At 39.2% G+C, this 20,920-nt stretch overlaps 1 protein-coding gene across 5 annotated transcripts in view; it reads right to left on the minus strand.

Moving 5' to 3' along the window:
* Positions 1–20,920, minus strand: part of SUCLG2 (succinate-CoA ligase GDP-forming subunit beta) — a 330,084-nt gene that overhangs the window by 90,869 nt on the left and 218,295 nt on the right. The window lies entirely within an intron of this gene.

The raw sequence follows: 20,920 nt of genomic DNA on the forward strand, positions 1-20,920 counted from the left end.
TGAAAAACTCACCCTCTCACTCTGCCCTTTTAATTTCTTCCATTTCTTAGTAAGTTTACACAACACAGCCTGAATAATCTCAGAGTCAAAAGAAATATCTTTATATACCACCCTTAATATCAAACATTTGGCATTTTTAATTACTCATTCAAGATAAACCCAACCATTTTATTCCAACCCTGGAATCAGTTATTCCAAAACTGATAGCATAGAAATAGCATCTGTAGATAAACAGTATCTGGATGGAGAGCCAAGTTTCCATTGAGCGTGACCTCTGAGAACAGCCAGAATAAACGGAGGGAAATGTCTGATTTGTCCTTGATTTATTCTTCTCTTCCTTAATTCCTTCCTAGTTATATCCTGCAATCTTCTCCTCACTAAAATAAGTAAAATGGTATGGAGGATGAATATGTATTGCATGTTGATTTTCCTAGGTGCTAGTAATCACATACTACCACTGCCCCAGTAAGTAAGCTGAGGCTCAAAGAGCTTAAAATCACTTGTTCAAGGGCACAGAGCTAGGAAACAATGGAGGCATGATTTGGACCAAGTCAGTCTTACTTCAAAGTTCATGGCCTTTCTATTCCTCCCAGCTGTCTCTCTATAGCCAGTGACTTCCACGATTAGTCCAAAGCCCCAACACTACTTTGGCTCTATTCTAAACTTCAAGGGCACATTTCTGAGTCCTATATTCTGGTACCCATGTATTTCTTGCTTCCAAATCCCAAAGCCTTATTAAAATGGATCAGAGGGAAGAGATCTTTACAGTTTTCTGGAGCAACGGGTTTCAGTTCTTTACTATCCAATGTTTCCTGTTCACAGTTAAAGAGCTGTCCAGAGCTTGCTGTCTGCAATCCTTAGATGGGATCGCAGAGTGATGATGATGGTGTAAGAGTGGATCCTGGCCCTCAAAATTTAGAGTCTCTCCTGAAACAAACAGATGTCCCTATAAGACCTCTCTCTGTAGACTGATAAGTCTTCTTGTCATTTCTGTCATGGTGAAAATTATCCCTTTGCCATTATTATTATTATTACTAGAATATGGAAATATTAATTATTTCTAATTATGATCCATAAAATTCTAATGGAGAATATGCCATATGAGACATACTGTTGATGTAGATTTTAAGTATTAGGTGATGGAATGGTCACTGCAAGGTGCAGTAACTCTGCAGGGCTATTTGGAGTACTGTGTTGAGAACGAGGTTAGGGTCATGACCTGGTTTAGGGGGATCTGTGACCTATAAGCAATGTCTGCCACACAGTGGAGGAAAGAGTCAAATCAAGTGTATTATAGGTTTGCCTCCCTAACTTTGGAGTCACATAACACAAACTTTGATAATTAGAACTGAAAGATTTAGTCTGTCAACACTGCCTTTTCTGTACAAAAAAAAAAAAAAAATTAGTAAGGAAACCTAATTCACATCCAGCATAATGACTACAATCTCATTAATCATGTATGTTTAAGTACATGAAAACCAAAAACAAACAAACAAATGAATATCGACTTCCAGCACTAGGCAGGACAAAGGCACCTTCCGTTATGAATACTGGTTATTTTAATAGGTTAAAAAATACTATGAATAGTGCACCATAGACATTATTATGCCACACTTCCTCTCCAGATGAGCGCCTATTAGAAAGTGAAAGCTTTCTAACATGTGTCCTAAGAAACTCTAGGCCTGTGTAATCCTGTATGAAAAAAGTCATCTGGTCAAATAGTATGGATTCTAGCTTAGGACAACTTTAGTGGACGATCTGTGTTCTAACTTCTACATCCTATTTTACTCATTTTCTACAAGAGTCAAAGGGTTGGAAATTTGATCGCCAATGAATTCAGGAGCTAGTGTACTGAGTGTTTGGATGCCCCAGGGATCTAGGGTCTTTCTCCCCAAGGATACTAATCATGTCACTATTTACATCACATTTATAAGTGGTAAGTAAGTGTCTGCAAAACTGGAAGGCTTTTGTAATCAAGAACACCAACCATGAATGCCAAGGCCACTCCAAGAATGGGATACAAATGTTTCCTCACTTGCCAGCAAACACTGTAGCTGGGGTTAAGTCAGCTATTAACAGGAAAAAGAAAAAAATATCTAAAGATGGAAATATTGGTTGGCATTATAAGCAGGCACAGGAGACAAGAAGTTAAAATGACTGAAGAATACAGATATTTGAGGGAACAGCACAGACATTTTTTTTTTTTTTTTTATCCTCTGCAGAGACATTTCCCATATCCTTTTGAACTGAGAATCAGAACCATTGTCAGGATTACAAAAACTACTTGGACATCCAGAATGGCAAAAGCAAGGTTCTTTTTTTGAGTGTCATGTGTTTAAAACAGCTCTTGCAAAAACTTCTATGATGTATAATTTGGCCACAGAGCCATTTCAAACTAAAAGAAAAGAATAAAAACGAACCCGGAGGTTTTGGTCTTACCCATTCACCAGGAAACATTAAAGGCTTTAAAAAAAAAAAAAAAGAGGCATACAATTCTCACTTAAGAGCTCAACTATCAGAATTGACTGTTAAAAAATATTTTAGTTACAAAACTGCTTTCCCAGGTTAACAGATAATTGCTTTCAAAGCAGGATACTCACTGCTCATAAGGCAATATCTGTATCTTATTTGTAATGGGAATCACATTGGTGCAGACTAAGAATATTTACTGGCACATTCTTTCTGAGTAGTATTTTGTCCAGTCCTCTCAGATTTATGTCATCTTGATGAATGTGAATATGTATGCTCCATCATCATTCATTAGAGAGTTAAAATAGAAAATACCCATAAAATTGGCAACCTGGTGAAAGACCCATTTATTAATCTATAAGCTGGATGTCTACTATCTATTGCTGCAACATAACGGTCTCCACAGGGTAACCGTTCCTACAGGAAAGGTGGAAAAATGCTTCTATGGGTGATTTTGTTGCCTGTATTCACGACTGACATCGATTAAAAAAAATTAGCTAAGCAGACAGAGCCAAAACTTGGGACCACACAGATTCACACTTCACACCATAGAGAAATGAAGATAAATTTAGTTAATAGCAAAACCCACTGTTTCCGTAAATAACAAGTCTAGTGTAAGATGAAGGTGGCAATATAATGATTCTGTGATGCTTCATACATCTGTTCAGATAAATAGATTAGATTATTTAGTTTTCTGGAGAAACAAAGGATTGACAAAAATTCGTATCAAAACCCCAATGGATAAATATATAACTCAGAAAGTCAAAATGTAAGCTTCAACCAAGATCTTAATAAGTTACAAGCTATTCATTATGCACTAAAATTTACATTAAAATTTTTAAGTAAAATAATTTTAAAAATACATACATATGTTTCTTCTCATAACAGATCTTTCCCATATATTTGTGAAAATCAGTATACTGCCCCAAATCTTTGTCATACATACTACAAAGTATGTATGACAACATACTTCTGGTTTATTTCCTAAAATCCCACCCTCTGTCCATCTTAGTAAAGTGACCCCACCCTCAAACTTCACACCCCTAATGATGGACACCAAAATACTCATTGAAGATACTATGTATGCCTTAACATCAAAAGTTTAAATTCATGTACATTAAGCAAAACAAAATGAAACAAAAAACCTCCAAGAAAGTTACCCATTAAAACATTTGTAATTATAAAAATCAACATCCCACCAGATGTAGGGCTTCTCTAAATTGCCTGGGCAGAACTGGGCAGCCCTGTAAGATTTAATATCCGGAAGAGAGGAATCTACAGAATTCATTTTTCACCTACTAACAGCATCCAATGTCACCGTCATCAAAAAACACCCTGAGCTATAGACAATATTCTAAAATTACTGATATCACTGTCTGACCTTATTGTAATCTATTGTGTAGAAGTCTGATCTATTTATTTAGCAGTTCAGGAAATGTCAGAATAACATGTCTGGAGCAGATTACTTCCCACAGCCTGCTCAGGATGAAATTTAACAAAACTTTTCACCTCAAAGTGATCTAAATCATTGGTTGGTCACACCTTCTCTCACCCGTAGTTTAACCTTTTATGGACTTCAGTGGAGTTTTCAAGTTGTTAGACTTTCTCTACAAAAGAATTCCCAAATATTCTATCCCTTGAGGCACAGGCTCAACCAACTATCAAAAAAATGTAATTTAGGGTCACCTGGTTGGCTCAGTAGGTTGAGCATCTGACTCTCCATTTTGGATTAGGTCAGGATCCCAGGGTTATGGGATCAAGCCCCACAATGGGCCCCATGCTGGGTGTGGAGACTGCATAAGAGTCTGTCTCTCTCTAGCGCACACACGCGCATGCACGCTCTCTCTCTCTCTCCCTCTCTCTCTTTGCCCCCCCACCCCCGCTTGTGCTCTCTCCCTCTTGCTCCCTTAAAAAAAAAAAAGATGTCATTTGGGACCTATGTTCTAGATCCCTGTTCCCCTCCTGACGCATCCCACCTTTTCCCACCTTGTTCCTCTCGGTCCTGGAAGGCTGACTGTAGAGACAAATGAATGGGCTCCTTTCTCACTCTGGCATTTGGGAAGCCTTTGATGGAGGAGGGGAGAGTCAGGATGTTTACATTCCTCCAGGTCCTTCCCAGTGAGGTTGTCTTGAGTGGGTGCATCCTTCCACAAAAGATCCCTGATCTCAAGAAAGCCTTCATTATGGACTCTTTAGTTAAGTAACTAGCCCCTTCTCTCTTCCTTTTGGTTTAGAGATATAAGAGGTTCCAGGCCACTAGTTCTCAGTCCCCAGGCTTTCTCTTTTGGTTCTTGTACTCCTTACCCCCACCTTCACTATCCACCTCTCTGTAAGTCAATTCTTCTCCATATACCATGAGTTGAATCAGTAATTGTTTCCTAGTGAGACTGGTAACAACACCCTATTTTGACCAACCCAGCTTGAATTTGAGAAAGTCCATTCATCTGAACCTTGTAGAACTAGAAGGTTAATTGTTTAGTTTTCCCTTCTCCACAACGTATCTGTGGTTAAACAATGAAATAAAAGTTAAAAAATATTGTTAATACTCACAGCTCAAGCCATCTTAATGAGTATTATCAAATACTTCCTTCTCTGGTCCTTTTTGGGAGATGCCTAACACCTAAGAATCTGAAATTATTGCTCATTAACTGTCTGGATCTACACCCAAGGTAAAGCTGTGAAAGGAAAACAAGCCAAATGCTTTATTATCTTGGGTCCTGTCCATTATAAATGACAAATGATAGCTTGTTAGGTGAAAACGAGCATCTCAGCACTAAAATGGCTTTATTTGGTTTATTAGCTGCAAACGAAAACTAAGGAAGGCCCATCTAGAAGGAGACTTGCAAACCTTATTTTCAGCATAATGAAAGATAGGCTCAATATGTCCCAATCCCCATGTGGCCTCCCAGCCTGTCTAAAGGAGGAATACAGGTAACATGAAAACAAACCTGAAAAGATGGTTAATAAGTAAAAATGTAGGTCTGCAGCCTTGGAAAAAGATGATGTTTAACTTCCATGAAAGTACAATGACCCAGTTGTAAGCAGTGGTCTCACATTTATCTCAAAAGTTACATTATTCTGCTTTATCAAGTAAATAAACGGTATCATTGAGCTGTTAATAGTCAACAACAAAAAGTACCCCAAGGGAATACATACAGGATGGCTTAACAACCAGGAAAAAATATAAGAAAAGAAACAGAAGCACTCAAACTATGTAAAGATCTATATAGCTTTTCTAAGAAGTCAGCATCCCCTGGTAGGTCAGACATGCACGTATACTACTGGAATCCATAAGATTCAGACACATATTTGTTTTTTCTGATATGTCAGAGATTCTTCTTCTCTTCCCTATAACTATAACTGACCTTTATACTCTGAAACACCTGGAGAAAAATAAAAATCCCTTTGTTTGCAGAAACCCATTTCCCCAGCTCCATATCCCACGGCGTGGATTTATTTAATGAGTGTGTATTTTCCTACGTGCTAAGTCTAAAAGGTAATCTTGAATTATTTAAAGTCTGTTTATGTCCTACCAAAGTAGAAGCTCCCTTGGATTCAAAGATGTATTTTTGTAAATGCTTTGAAATGACTCCTTTTTGTTTCTTGTTAAGATCATCCTGAATACCATGTCCAAGTTTTCACTCTAGAAACTTTGGGATAGTTTTCTGACTTGCTCAAGACTGAATTGCTCAAGACTGAGTTGCTCAAGTTGCTCAAGTTGACTAAAGTCAATTCCAGTTTCCTGTTTGCCCTGACTGGGTGACAACTCCCACAATGCCCATTCCTGCCACACATGTGGCCTAAAAAGTTTCCTTCCACACGATGCCATCTAGCTACCCTCCAAAGTTCTCATCAGCTAGGTGGGAGGACTATAAGCTCTACCCAGTCAGGTCTGTGAACAGGAATTCCTGCTCAGTTTCATGCTGTAGTTCTCTCCATGGAGAGATGCATGGGGGATCTTGAAGGTGGAGGCCCTTCCTATGGCAGATTACACCATGTGACTAAACTGCAGAGTGCCAGCCTTTTAACTGGAGAGAGGGGTTGCACACTCAAGGCCTTCAAGGGCCACGGAGGTCAATAAATGAGTCAGGAGGCCCTGAATTAAAACAACAGATTCTGACACACTGAAGAAGACCTGCCTTTTCTAAAGGGACCGTCGCTACATACTCCATCCAATTGTTGCCATGGGAATGTGAGCTAAGATCTTTGCATTTTCAAAAGCCAGAAGTATGGATTTTTGAAAACATTGAGCTTACTAGACAAAACGTATTTGAGAGCTGCATCCGTCCTCAGTGCTTCATGACTGAAACTGCCTCAGGGGCCAGGCATGTCAGCATCCTGGAAGGTTCTCTCCAAACCTTCCTGCTGCTATGCCCACCCTCTCTGCAGCTTTCTGACTTTTCCTCTCTCCCAAGTGATTGTAGAATCTCTGCATGGTAAGAAATATTCAGGCGGACAACTGTTGCATGGGTAAATGGAGGGATGCAGAATAAAGCTGTAAAAGCAGAGAAAAATTTAGCAAGTTTGAAGACGAGATCCCAGCAGGATTTCTTAGGCTAAGGAAGAGTGGAATGAAGAGTTAGAGTGTGAATCCACATATGGTAACAATACTGCTATGCCAGAAGCAGTTTGGCCAATGCTTGCTGATCACTTTTTAAGATGCCAAGCGGTTTTCTAAGTATTTTAGATGGGCTCACTCACTTCTATCTCACTATGATCCTATGAGGAAAGTGATGTTTTCCCCTCTTTTATAGACAGCAGTCCAACACAGAGATGTTAGGAGGCATCCCCAAGGTCATACATCTGGAGAGTGGCAGACCCCTAGCATGGCTCCAAAGCTACCATGCCATACTCCCTGCCCTGCACGCTGTCCCCAATACACCTGTCACCCCAGTGCAACGTCCTAGCTCAAGTCCTTGTGTGTAGCCTGAAACACCTTTGCTTTTCTTTTTTTTAAATATGAAATTTATTGTCAAATTGGTTTCCATACAACACCCAGTGCTCATCCCAACAGGTGCCCTTCTCAATACCCATCACCCCCCCGCTCCCTCCCACCCCCCATCAACCCTCAGTTTGTTCTCAGTTTTTAAGAGTCTCTTATGTTTTGGCTCCCTCCTTCTCTAACCTTTTTTTCCTTCCCCTCCCCCATGGTCTTCTGTTAAGTTTCTCAGGATCCACATAAGAGTGAAAACATATGGTATCTGTCTGTCTCTGTATGACTTATTTCACTTAGCATCACACTCTCCAGTTCCATCCACATTGCTACAAAGGGCCATATTTCATTCTTTCACATTGCCACGTAGTATTCCATTGTGTATATAAACCACAATTTCTTTATCCATTCATCAGTTGATGGACTTTTAGGCTCTTCCCATAATTTGGCTATTGTTGAGAGTGCTGCTATAAACATTGGGGTACAAGTGCCCGTATGCATCAGCACTCCTGTATCCCTTGGGTAAATTCCTAGCAGTGCTATTGCTGGGTCATAGGGTAGTTCTATTTTTAATTTTCTGAGGAACCTCCACACTGTTTTCCAGAGTGGCTGCACCAGTTTGCATTCCCACCAACAGTGCAAGAGGGTTCCCGTTTCTCCACATCCTCGCCAGCATCTACAGTCTCCTGATTTGTTCATTTTGGCCACTCTGACTGGCGTGAGGTGATATCTCAGTGTGGTTTTGATTTGTATTTCCCTGATAAGGAGTGACGTTGAGCATCTTTTCATGTGTCTGTCGGCCATCTGGATGTCTTCTTCAGAGAAGTGTTTATTCATGTCTTCTGCCCATTTCTTCACTGGATTATTTGTTTTTCGGGTGTGGAGTTTGGTGAGTTCTTTATAGATTTTGGATACTAGCCCTTTGTCTGATATATTATTTGCAAATATCTTTTCCCATTCTGTCCGTTGCCTTTTAGTTTTGTTGATTGTTTCCTTTGCAGTGCAGAAGCTTTTTATCTTCATGAGGTCCCAATAGTTCATTTTTGCTTTTAATTCCCTTGCCTCTGAAACACCTTTTTTATGCATACCAATCCAACCTGAAGGGCCAAATCCTCCCATGATGATTATCTTTTCTGGTGGCTTTAAAAATCTGTCCACAAATTCTTCAATATCTTCCCTTCAATGTGTAGAGCTTTATTCCTCTTGAGTGTGGGTTAGACTGAGTGACTCACTTCAAATAAGAGAATATGGTAGCAGGAAGCAACTTCCAAGATGAGGTTATAAAAAGCGCTGGAGCTTCTTCCTCTTTGCTTTCTCTCTCTCTCTCTCTCTGTCTTTCTCGCTCTCCCACTTTCTTTCTCTCTCCTCTCTATCCTTGATCACTCACTGGGGGGAAATCCAACAGTCATGTCATAAGGACACTCAAGGAGCCTAAATGAGGCTCCTATATAGCAAGGAACTCAGGACTCCTGCCAACAGCCTGTGAGTGAGCCATGCTGGAAAGGGATCCCCAGTCTAAACCAATCAAGTTCGCCATCATAGTTCAGATGACAGTAAACTTGGTTTACTGTTTTATTACAACCTTATGAGAGACCCTGAGGCAAAACCACCATATAAATAAAATCCAGTGCCATTTATCAAATAATTAGAGGTTTGATTGTTGGCTCATTGGTAATCGAGAGCAGATTTCAGTAATGGTTTAAGTAGCTTTATTAAAAATAGGATGAAATTGAGTTGTTTCAATAGAAAATACTTAACACTTGAATTTATAGCAGATCACCAAATAAATATGGATGTAGTTTTACCATTTATTGACTGTGTATTAGAATGAAGACTGTCATCCTCTGTCATAGTGAGATATGCTTATTAAACTGCCAAGTCCAAGGAAGTGACATGGATTTACACTTAGTAAGAAGATGTTTTTCTTAAATTTTACATGAGTGAAAACTCCACTGTGATGATGTTCCTTTGGAACATGTCAGCTATGCTTTGTTTTTATGGATATAAGATGATTTGATATGTCATTAATATCTTGTTTAGCTGAAGAGAGTATTTGGGTTGTTTTCTAAAAAAGATGTTACAAATGTCTTAGGTACAATGTGTGTTAAATGAGAAATACCATGGCATTAACATCACAATTCCATCTTACAAAACTCCAGCAAATAATCTAAATTTGTTAAGAACATTGACAAGTATGGGACTATCCCCATAAAGTTTAATCAACTGCATGCTTAAATCTCCTTCGAACTTCTGATAATTCTGACTGTGGTGCTTAATATAGATTCTTGAAAATTATTAAAATATGTGGTATAGTGTTACAGTAAGTGAGTTAAGGAAAGATCGATATGAAACATAATTGTGACAGGTATCCACTAGAGGCCAGTGCAATTCAGCACAGAGAAGGAATTTATAATCAATCCCTGTGGAAAAACTAACATTATTTCTTCCACTTAAAAGTGGAGCTCTTGTGAATTGGAGAAAAAAAATGATGAAGAAAGCTTTTTTGATTCTCTGAAGAGGAAATTTCAAAGGATAAGAAAGATGAGTTGAGAAAGGATGAGTCATGAAAAATTGGGGAAAAGAGAATTCTTGTCTTCAGAAAAAAAAGCACTACCATAAAATTTTGATGTTTCACCAATGTAAGCATAAATTTTCAACATACCTAGTTTAATTGTACGCTTTTCCATAAATGTTTCATATGGCAAAGATTTTAGAAATTAAAGATATGGAATACCTAGGAAGTACCACAGTAATCTTATTTTCAGGGCAATCACCATTACTAGCTGCCTAGACAATGAGAAGACTTTTGAAGAGGGGTGGGAAAAACTGTACATTTGCAATTTCCTTCCCGTGAACAACTTTACTCAGAACAGCTACCAAGTGGTTCCTTCTCAAATATGGAATAATTCACATAAATTCATCCAACACTACATTCATACTGTATAATACATTTCTTAATAATGGCGCTACATCATGGTCATAATGCTTTTTAACAAGGGACTAAACCAGCTTCTTAAAACTAAACATGAAAGTAGAAATGAGAATTTGCTTCTTTAGTAAAGCTAGACAATAACATTTGGCAGGATCCTGTGTAAGAGACTTAACTTTGTAAGAGTGAAGGCTGAACCATTTAACACATAACCCCCAGACGAGTTCTCTTTCCCCTCTCCTCCAGCAGAGGAAGGCGCCTTATGTAACATGGACATGCCAAGGATATTAATTAACCATAAATGAACCATTAGAGTCGGACAGGACCTGAGAAGTCAGCCAGCCACAGCTTGAACCTTTTCAAAGACAAAGAGTTTCCTCCTTTGCATGGTAGCCCATTACATTGTCAAGGCTATAATTGTTTCTAAATTATTCTTTAATCCTTATATTAAGGAATCTCATACAACATACAACAAAATGCTGTTTTGGTTCCAGAGGTCAAAAAGAGGAGGCAAGATACAAAGATACATAACATATAATCTGGACTTTGAGGAGATATATAATTCTACCTATGAGACTCCGATTTAGACCTCTGACCCACAAGTACTGGTTCTATCAGCTACTAGCTATGTGAATTACTTAACTTCTGTAGGCCTCAGTTTCTTCATCTATAAAATGGGGATAATAATAGTACCTACCTCACAGAGTTGGTACCAGGATTACATGTGATAATTCAAGTAAAAACACTAAGCCTAGCACGGGGTAAGGTAAGTATTCAGTAATTGTTAGCTATTATTGCTAGACACTGTTCAGTTAACAAATAAATCTTTACCAAATGCCTAGGGGGTATGATTTATCTATTATTAATTACACTAGTTTTAGAGACAGGAGAACGGATTCATGAAGCAGCTTATAAGCACCAGCAGCTAGTCAATGCCCACACCAGGATTTCAACATAGCTTTGTCCCACTACAAAAGCTTTATTCTGCTACAAAAGCTTTTAATCGAGCTGCTTTGATAAAAAGTGAGGTGAATCCCTATTCCATGTGATAGTGAACTTTACCCTTCTCTGACCTACAAGTGACCAGTACCAAAGTCTAACCACAAGACCCCTCCATTCTGATCCACAGTACATCAAGGGATCCTGGAGGGATCAAGGGACATGGTGGCAGACTTTGAAATGTGAAGCCCCAAGCCCTGCTTCCAGGGGCGATCTCTCCTGCTGCTCAGTGTTCTCCTCCTGGAGCCCCGTTCCTCGTTTATTGCCACCTCTGTAGGGGCAGGATGTCCCTGTGCCTGCCACTGTTCAACAGGGGAAGCCCCAAAAGTTTCCATGCTACAACATGACCTAGATATATGCTAAAGAATTATTTTTCTATTTCCAAAGCCAACCTTCCTTTATGTAAGAGGATATAGTAAAAACTAAACAACCATAGAAATAGCTACACACACACACACATGCTTAGTGTATGTTCCAACTAGAGAATAATAAGAAAGAAGGCTATTTAATGCTTCCTGTTCTACTGCCATGAGTCTGATTTTATCTTCAGACACCTATGGGTTTGTCAGTAATCCATTAACTGAGATAAACATGTAAATTAACTTTTTGTTAAAGACATGGCACTGTGTCAGCTATAACACTAGGCGCATCATAGGTATTTGGTCCTGTCATCCTCACCAAAGTTCAGGTGTTGACATTGGAGGGCTTGGAGGTCAGTACCTTGCCCTAGGACCAATGGCTGCTTGAGGTCTCAGCTAGAGTTTAAATCCAGTTCTACTTGACCATAAAGCCCCAACTCTTACCCAACATGGTACATGGCCATGTACCCCATGTCCTGCCACCTTGAGGGTACCTCAGATTTCACTACTATAGTACACCAGGACCCCAACCCCAGGCTAAAAGGAGGCCTTTTTATATTTCCCCAAACAATCCTCCTTCACTTAAAAAACAACACGAAACAGGGCACCTGGGTAGCTCAGTCAGTTAAGCATCCGACTTCGGCTCAGGTCATGATCTCGAGGTTTGTGAGTTTGAGCCCTGCGTCGGGCTCTGTGCTGACAGCTCAGAGCCTGGAGCCTGTTTCAGATTCTGTGGGTCCGTCTCTCTCTAACCCCCCCCCCCAAACTTGTGCTCTCTCAAAAATAAATAAATATAAAAAATTTTTAAAAAAAGAAACAAAACAAAACAAACAAAAAAAGCAAGAAGAAGCAAGCATATAAAACATTTCACCAGTAGTCAAGTGGCAGACTTGGGTCTTTGCTCCAAATTAGGTACGGGAACTTGGAAACACCTCTTCATTGGTCATAGCCCCAACTGCATCATCTGTTTCGGAAACCCCAGGGAAACATTCTTGCACCAATGCACTAAATGCATACGCAAGTAATACATGCCGGTCACGGGGGACACCGCCAGCACCGGGCTCTTGTTGCACTGTGTCGTGTTTCTGTAAACTTTTTAGTACTACAACAAGGAGAGAGAATTAAGCAACACGGAAAAGAATGGGGATCAGAAAGTCAATGTTTGGTCATCCACCACTACATATCTAGGTCAAATTTGGCTCTCATGGATAAATGAAGATTGAGAAGAAGAGCTGCAAACTCAAAGAATTTAATTAGGGGATAGTGACACTGTCAGAACTGAATTGCATCTTTTGGCATAAAGGGGACTGAAAAATAATTAAAATGGGCTTTTAAAAAGCCTATTGTGGGTTATGTTTAGGAGCTGAACATTTCAATGAGAAGCGTTTCCAATTCTTAGAATTAAATCAGTGAAGATTTACACATTAATGAGCTTAAATATATGTACATTTCTCCAAGGTAGGGAGAAGTTTACTCAAAAGAGGAAGGTAAATGCAAAACAGGAGTGTCTCTCAGCTCTACTGGACTCTCACAGACTAAGCTTCAAAACTTATTTTTTTCTATTTTACATAGCCTTGGGAACAATACAGTATGACAGGGACATTAGAGGAAAGAACATTCAAAAGAAATTGACAAAGCTCCTACAATGTCTCTAGCATTGGGTTGAGATGTGGGGAGAGAGTAAGTTGATGGCCAGAAAGTCAGGTTGCCTTTACTGATTTTGTAATCCAGTGGTGAACATGATCTAGAGAGTGAGAAAAAGATTTCAAAGTATAGGTCAACTAAGAATATCTCCTTATAAATGCCAAAACCCCCATTTAATAGCTACTTCACCACCTACTTAGAATGATACCTACAGAACGACCATATTTATTGTCTGCATATCTTATTAAAGGGGATGACAGCTGACACATAAATCATGTATAGTGTTCACATTGCCTCATCTATACCACGAGGTATAGTCAAAAGTCAAAAGTTCACCAGGACACTCATCACACCAGGCTGAAGCCTCTAGAACTGAGAACAGGAGATAGGGTGATGTGGCCATTGCCTTTGGAGACAGACTGATTAGGCTGCAGAAGGCAGGTTTCCTTGAATTGGGCTGCCACAGCTGATTGCGTCTTACTTGAGGATGGTTAATGGGTGTACCCTGAGAAAGAATTTCATGCAGTCTCCTTTAAAAATTTTTTTAAGTTTATTTATTTATTTTGAGAGAGACAGAGACAGCGTGAATGGGGGAGGGGCAGAGAAAGACAGAGAGAGAGAAGCCCAAGCAGGCTCTGCCCTGTCAGCACAGAGCCCAGCAAGGGCTCGAACTCACGAAATCATGAGATCATGACCTGAGCCCAAACCACGGGTGGGATGCTTAACCAACTGAGCCACCTAGGTGCTCCCCATGCAGTCTCCTTTAGAGTTTAGGATGAACTGATAAGAACACTCAAGTCCACACATTAGAATTCCCTTTTCCTTACATCCACTAACTTCATCTTTGTCCTTTCTATGCCTCGCTTTTGATTATCTTCCACATCTCTCCTTCAACTCTCAAAGCCCAAATGCCCACAAAATAATACTGCCTTTGCCAAAATGTGCCTGGGTTTCTCTCCTTCACCGGCCACAAGATTTTGTAAAGACTGGGGTGGAACTTCCTTCTTATCTCCTCTCTTCGAAGACAGAATCCTTTAAATACTTGACTATTTCTGACATCGGAATCCATCTGGGAACAGACGCCCTCTCATACTGAAGGCTGTTTTGCCCCTGAAACACTACTATTAAACAAGTGCTATATTTTAGAATGGTTCAGAGTCTAGAACAGGAGACATGCCGAATTTCTATTGTTTAGTTCCTCACCAATAGCAGCACTGATACTAACAACACACCAGTACCTCCCTCCTCTTCTCCCACTTCCTGAAAGCTCTCAAGGATCTCCTGTGTTTGGCTCACAATCAAGTATAGACACTGGGGTGCCATGATTTTCTTTCCTCTGTACTCAATCTTCAAGAAGTGCTTGAGTGGAATATAAAAGCCAATGTTACCTCATTCAAAAATGACCACTGAAGGACACCTCTTAGGAACTCTTTTGTCACTGGTAAACGTAGTCTCACCCATCACGGATAATCGTGTGATCTGCCAAACATTTCTACCTAATTCCCCCAAATCTCTATAATATGTACCGGTGAGGCAATTCAATCCACTGTGACTAATGAAGAAGAGAACAAAGGGTGTGTACAGAAGGCCAAAAATTATCACGTTTCTCACAAACCTGATTATCATCTTGATGTCTCTATCGTATTCCCAAGGATTCCAGGATTCTTTATTATCCCAGTTATCCTACTTTGGATGGACTCCAGATAGCAATGTCCTTATTAGAAGTGTAGGATGGTACCTCGGAACTGCCACTTTCTGCAGATATTTATTGGCCAGATGGATACAGGAAGTATTTAAGAATGTGAACTACGGTGTAAAATTGCCTGGGCTCAAATTCTGACTTTGTAACATACTAGCTCTGTGTTCTTGGGTAAATTATGAGCCTCTTCTAAGCCTCCTTTCCTTAGCTATGAAACAGATTATAGTAACAATGCGTGCAGGTAAAAAAAAAAACACAAAAAATGCTAGAAGCTGGCATATACTAAACACTCAGTAACTGTTGGGCATTACTAATACGACCACTATCACCTCAGCTCTATCAGTGCTCTCGTTTGATGGAAAACTCCAAATGAACATCACTTCGGTGCAACAGCAGATAGGAAGGTGACACAAGTTTTCCTTGGACTCTGCGATTTGACCCCTTCTTACTAGATGATCTTACTTATCGCTCTCCTTTTTTACAACCTGAACAATCTTTTTACCATCCTCTCCTGCTTGATCATTCAGTCTAAAAGACCTTATTCTTTCTTTTCCACCCTTCCAACACTTATCCCTGCCTCCAAGAATATGCTCCCTGTACCCACGCGTAATCACCGCTCTTTCTTCCTCACCTTGCATCAGATAATCATTTCACATCTGATTAAGTGCTCTTTAGTTTTAAATTCAATGCCATATAAGATTACTATGATCTATGGCTTCCTAATTGACTCATAAATTTAACTTGTCTTTCTAATTACCGGGTGAAGTGTTTCCTATTCTTATTTGGTATTGCCTTCTTGCAGTTGGCAACATTCTGGGAACACAGAATAAGACACAGTGACTGTCACTGAACTAATTCACACTTATTTTTCAAGTGTATTAATTATCCCTAGAATTAATATCAGGAATCTTGAAAATGAAGTAAATCTTCACTGGACAGCAGAGTAGCACTTAACATCAGGGCTAGTAGGGTTTCATACAGTAGAAAACACAAGACATTTAGCCTCAAGTTGAAACCTGTAAAATGTTACTGTAAGCTCAGAATTTGATGTACAGAGAGGAATTCTAGTTCCAGAAGATCCTGCCTTCCTGTAATCTAGAACACAACCCATTTATTAACTGACTCACTTAAAATAACCAACACACAGCTGCTAAATGAAAGATTCCATACTAGAGGGTAACAGAATATGTTAAGGGGGGTCCACTTGAAGGGTGATGGACATGAATAGAGGATTGCCAAATTAGTATTTTAGAGTACATTTTCCTGAGCTAAACAACGAATAAACAAAACAAGCACGGGAACAAACAACAAAATTCCATCATCACGGTTATTTCACTACTTATAAAACCCAGAATCATGTTAGCACCTATGATCATTAAGTTTGGTTTATACAATTAAAAACAAAATAAGCAAACAGACATACAAGAAAGGACTTGTTGGCTGGAAGACTCCTCTGATTACTACTCAAAATGCTAATAAAGTCTTTGTGCACAAATAGCTAAAAGTCATTTCAAACTCCATTTGTTCAGAATGTAGATGTGGACTTATCTGAAATTTACTTTTGCATTATCTAAGAGCAAGAATTTGTTGAGTAAAAAAATATTGAAATAAGACTGTGAAAAACACACTTATCATACTTAAGGAAACAAACTTTTCTCTAGAATCAAAACATCTCACTTATAAATATTTGACTCGTTAATAACAAGACATTCCTTACTATTAATTTGATTGATTGACTGGTTGATTGCTGTTTGGGATGCTTTATTTCACTGCAATAGATAAACAAAATAGGCTATTAAAGGGAGCATGAGAGATTATTTGTAATAAAAAGGTTATTAAATCTGACATTATTGAGAAACACTGTCATAGGCAGTAAATGCTTTATAATTAGAACTTATTTTATTGAAGTATAATTGACATAAAACATTATATTAGTTTCAGGTGCACACATAATGATCCAGTATTTATATATATTGGAAAATAATCACCAAAAGAAGTCTAGTTAACATGGTCAACATACATGGTTATACCTTTTTTTCTTGTGATGAGAACTTTTAACATATACTGTCTTAGCAAATTTCAAATATGCACTGGAGTATTATTAACTAGTCACCACGATGTAGATTATATCCCCATGACTTATTTATAACTGGAAATTTGTATCCTGTGACCATCTTCACCCAATTTACCACCCCCACCTGCAGTCCCAACCTTGGGCAACCAAAAGTCTATTCTCTGTATCTACAAGCCTGGGATTTTAGGGTTTTTTTTATTTGTTTTTGTTTTTAGATTCTACATACAAACAAGGTCATATGGTATTTGTCTTTCTTTGCCTGACTTATTGCACTTACCATAATGCTCTCAAGGTCCATCCATGTTGTTACAAATGGCAAGATTTCATTTTTTATTGCTGAGTAATAACCCACTGTACACACACACACACACACACACACAAACCAGTTTCCTTACCCATTCATCCACCGATGGGATACTTACTTTTTTTTTATATTTTGGCTATTGTAAAAATGCTAGAAGGAATACAGTGGTGCATGTACTTTTTTGAGTTGGTGTTTTATTTTCTTTGGATAAATATCCAGAAGTGGAATTACAGTAAGTGAATATATATGAAACGTCTGGTGCTGGTATATACACCATAATCCTTGTCTTCTTAGAGCTTATACTCCAGCAGTAGGGGTCAGACATTGAAACAATAAATACGTAAATACAAGTATTGTGACTAAATTTCACTAAAAAAGAAGGCAGGGCCCTAAAAGTGTTCATGGGAGTGGAAATTTAATCATTTAGCCTGGGCAAAGAAGGTAATATTTCAGCTGGGTAACAAGTAAGGGAAAATTAAAATTATATAAAAATTCATAAATAAATGAAAATAAAATGAAATCAGTAGCAAAAGATATCTACTCGACCAAGGATCACTTGCCCACTTCAAATACATTAGAGGGGCACCTGGGTGCCTCAGTCGGTTGAGCGTCCAGCTTCAGCACAGGCCATGATCTCACAGTTTGTGGGTTCGAGCCCCACATTGGGCTCTGGGCTGACAGCTTAGAGCCTGAAACCTGCTTCTGATTCTGTGTCTCCCTCTCTTTCTGCTCCTCCCCCCGCTCCTGCTCTGTCTCTCTCTCTCCTTCAAAAATAAATAAAAACATTAAAAAAAATTTTCAAAGACATTAGAAATAATAGAATAACAATTAGGGATGTAATTCACAATAGGATCTCTTCCTGCTTATTGGCCTTATCATAGTAAGGTTGAACAAAAAGGTTTTGTCTTTTATCAGAGAAGACAGGATTATTTTTCTCTAAATAATACTTTAATGACTAGTAATGGGCTCAGTCACCTAAATCGTGCTTTATGTTTTTCGTGCTCTTCTCCTTTTAGTGAAAATAATTTTCCCTTAGAAGTAGCCCACCAAATTCACATGTGAAACTGAGTCTGTTGCTGTGAGATCAGATTTTAAAATAACTTCAAGGAGGAGAAGGCCCTTGACAGGGGAGTTAACAATAGAAACGAGGTCACCAACTCAAGACCTAGACTTTCTTTATTGTTCATGGACACAAATGCTTGGTTTCAGAAGTGTATTGTTATCAAGGAAGCAATAGGACAGAACTATTTCTTTGGGAAAATTATATCTCTGACACTAATGCAGTCAGTTCCACCTTCAAAGTGAAATTAAACATAAACAAGGAATAATCACTTAGAGGTTCAGCAACTGGTTCAGCTTGGTTGGGCAATGGAGACCAAGTTTGCTCTCCCTGGGTGGTATACACTGAGGGCAAGTGACCTTAAGAATAGGAGGAAGGGATGATGGATGGTCTGCTCAGATTCCCTTTGTCCCCAGTAGCATTTTTCAGCTGTCGAAAGGTGCTCTAGCAGGGACCAGATTTAACAATGGGAGATCACCTGAGGGGCTAACGACCTGTTCAACTATATCCTTGGCAGATGACAGCAGCACCTTCACTTTTACAGCTGGCAATACTGGGTTGCTAGTCATCGTTTTGTTGATTAATTAAACCGGTTTTAATAAACAAGCAGCAAGTAACTGGCTACATGGTACAGTAGGCTGAGAATTCCTAATGGACAACAAATGATCTTAGTAAATGCCAAGTCCCAGGTGCTGAGGTCAGCGCTGTAGGTGATGATGCTAATTTTATGATCACCAAAGTCTATCTTTAGAGACAAACTTCTACACAGTGGTAAAACTATGGGCAAACAGCTGTGAAGGAAACTTTCTGTGGTCGTCTGTGAATGCTCAGCTACACTAGTGATTTATCTATTTCAAATCTGTCTGAGGGCAGAAATGGAACCTTGGTTATTTTTGTTACCCTTCCACCTGGAAACCCCTTCTCACAACAGCAAAGGCACAGAATAAAAAGGAACAGTAGCTTGGTACACATTTATTGAGTTGGATTAAATTACAAGGAGTGTCTAATTTCTCCTGAGTTTGCTTCTTAAACCTTCAAGTGGGTAAGAAATAAAATCATGGTGGTACCTTATCATGTTGGGCAGTTCTACTCGGAGGGAGACGGCGGTCTGTGTATGCCAGTCCATTTCACGGTACCTCTGGGGGGAAACTGTTGATAGCCATTCCCTCGAGTAAAAGTTCAAGACACAGTTTCTATACAAGCCAATTGCTTTATAAAACATCACTTTATAACCATATTAAAAATCTGAAAGTTGACCTCTAAGGAAAACCACTTCATATGGCTTCTTCCCCAAACCCTTGCTCAAACGAGTATAAAAACACTTAGCTGAGATATTACTTGAAGTTTATTTTCTCATTCCACTGACCAGCTGTGACCTAATCTGTGGCTGATATCGGGTGAAAATGATCAATTTTATTCAGTTAAAAGAGATTTCGGATGGGAGGTGTGATGACCTTTCAACAACGAAAGGTTGGGGAAGTAGAAGATAAGGGTGACAGTATTTTCTAGGTGTGGAAGGGAGGAGAGAAGGACCTGGGATAAAGTTATCAAGTGACCTTTCTGTGTTTAGCCACCATGTTGGGAAGAAAGGCTATTCCTTCCTGAAGAACTGAGAAGTGAGGTAGAAAGTGAGTAGTGATATGAAGTAAACTTAACATACAAGCTGACTTAAGCAAACTGCTCAAACGTCCAGAGGGACAGACTGTTCTTCAGGGAATTAATAATAAATGCAGAGAGTGGATAAATTAAATTTAAGGTCTATGGACTAAATTGGGGCCATATTAGCCAGGGATTGTAAGGTGCAGGATTTAGCAAAAAGGGAACTAATTTGAGGTTCCTGGGTGTTTTAGTTGGTTAAGCGTCTCACTCTTAATTTCGGTTCAGGTCATGATCTCACAGTTCATGGGTTCAGACCCTGCAGAGGGTTCTGTGCTGACAGTGTGGAGCCTGTTTAGGATTCACTCTCTGTCCCTCCTTTGTGTGTGTGCTCTCTCTCTCTCTCTCTCTCTCTGTCTCAAAATAAATAAATAAACTTTTAAAAAGGGAACTAATTTGCAGTGAGAGGCTCAGTGAAGTCTAGCTCTATAAAACCATCTATAACCTACACATTTTTAACTGTCTATTTGCTGGTTTCATAATTAGTGTGACTTCTGCTCATAAAAACAACTGCCAAGAAGAAAGCTTTCTACATCTATGGGAAGTCTATCTAATTGAGCAATAAGGTCAAATCCACAAATGCCACTACAGATCCAGAGGCTGACAAAGTACTTGGGAAAACAGGTCTCAGGAGTGCTGATCTCACATCCCTAAATCACTGAAGTGAGAATAACTGCTACATATGCAGATTGATCCCATGAAATAATCAGTTAAAAATCTCTGTGAAAGGCAACAAAGTACACACACATGCACACACGTGCGTGCACACGTACACACACACACACACACACACA

Source organism: Panthera leo, chromosome A2, assembly GCF_018350215.1.
Source record: "Panthera leo isolate Ple1 chromosome A2, P.leo_Ple1_pat1.1, whole genome shotgun sequence".
Taxonomy (NCBI): domain Eukaryota; kingdom Metazoa; phylum Chordata; class Mammalia; order Carnivora; family Felidae; genus Panthera; species Panthera leo.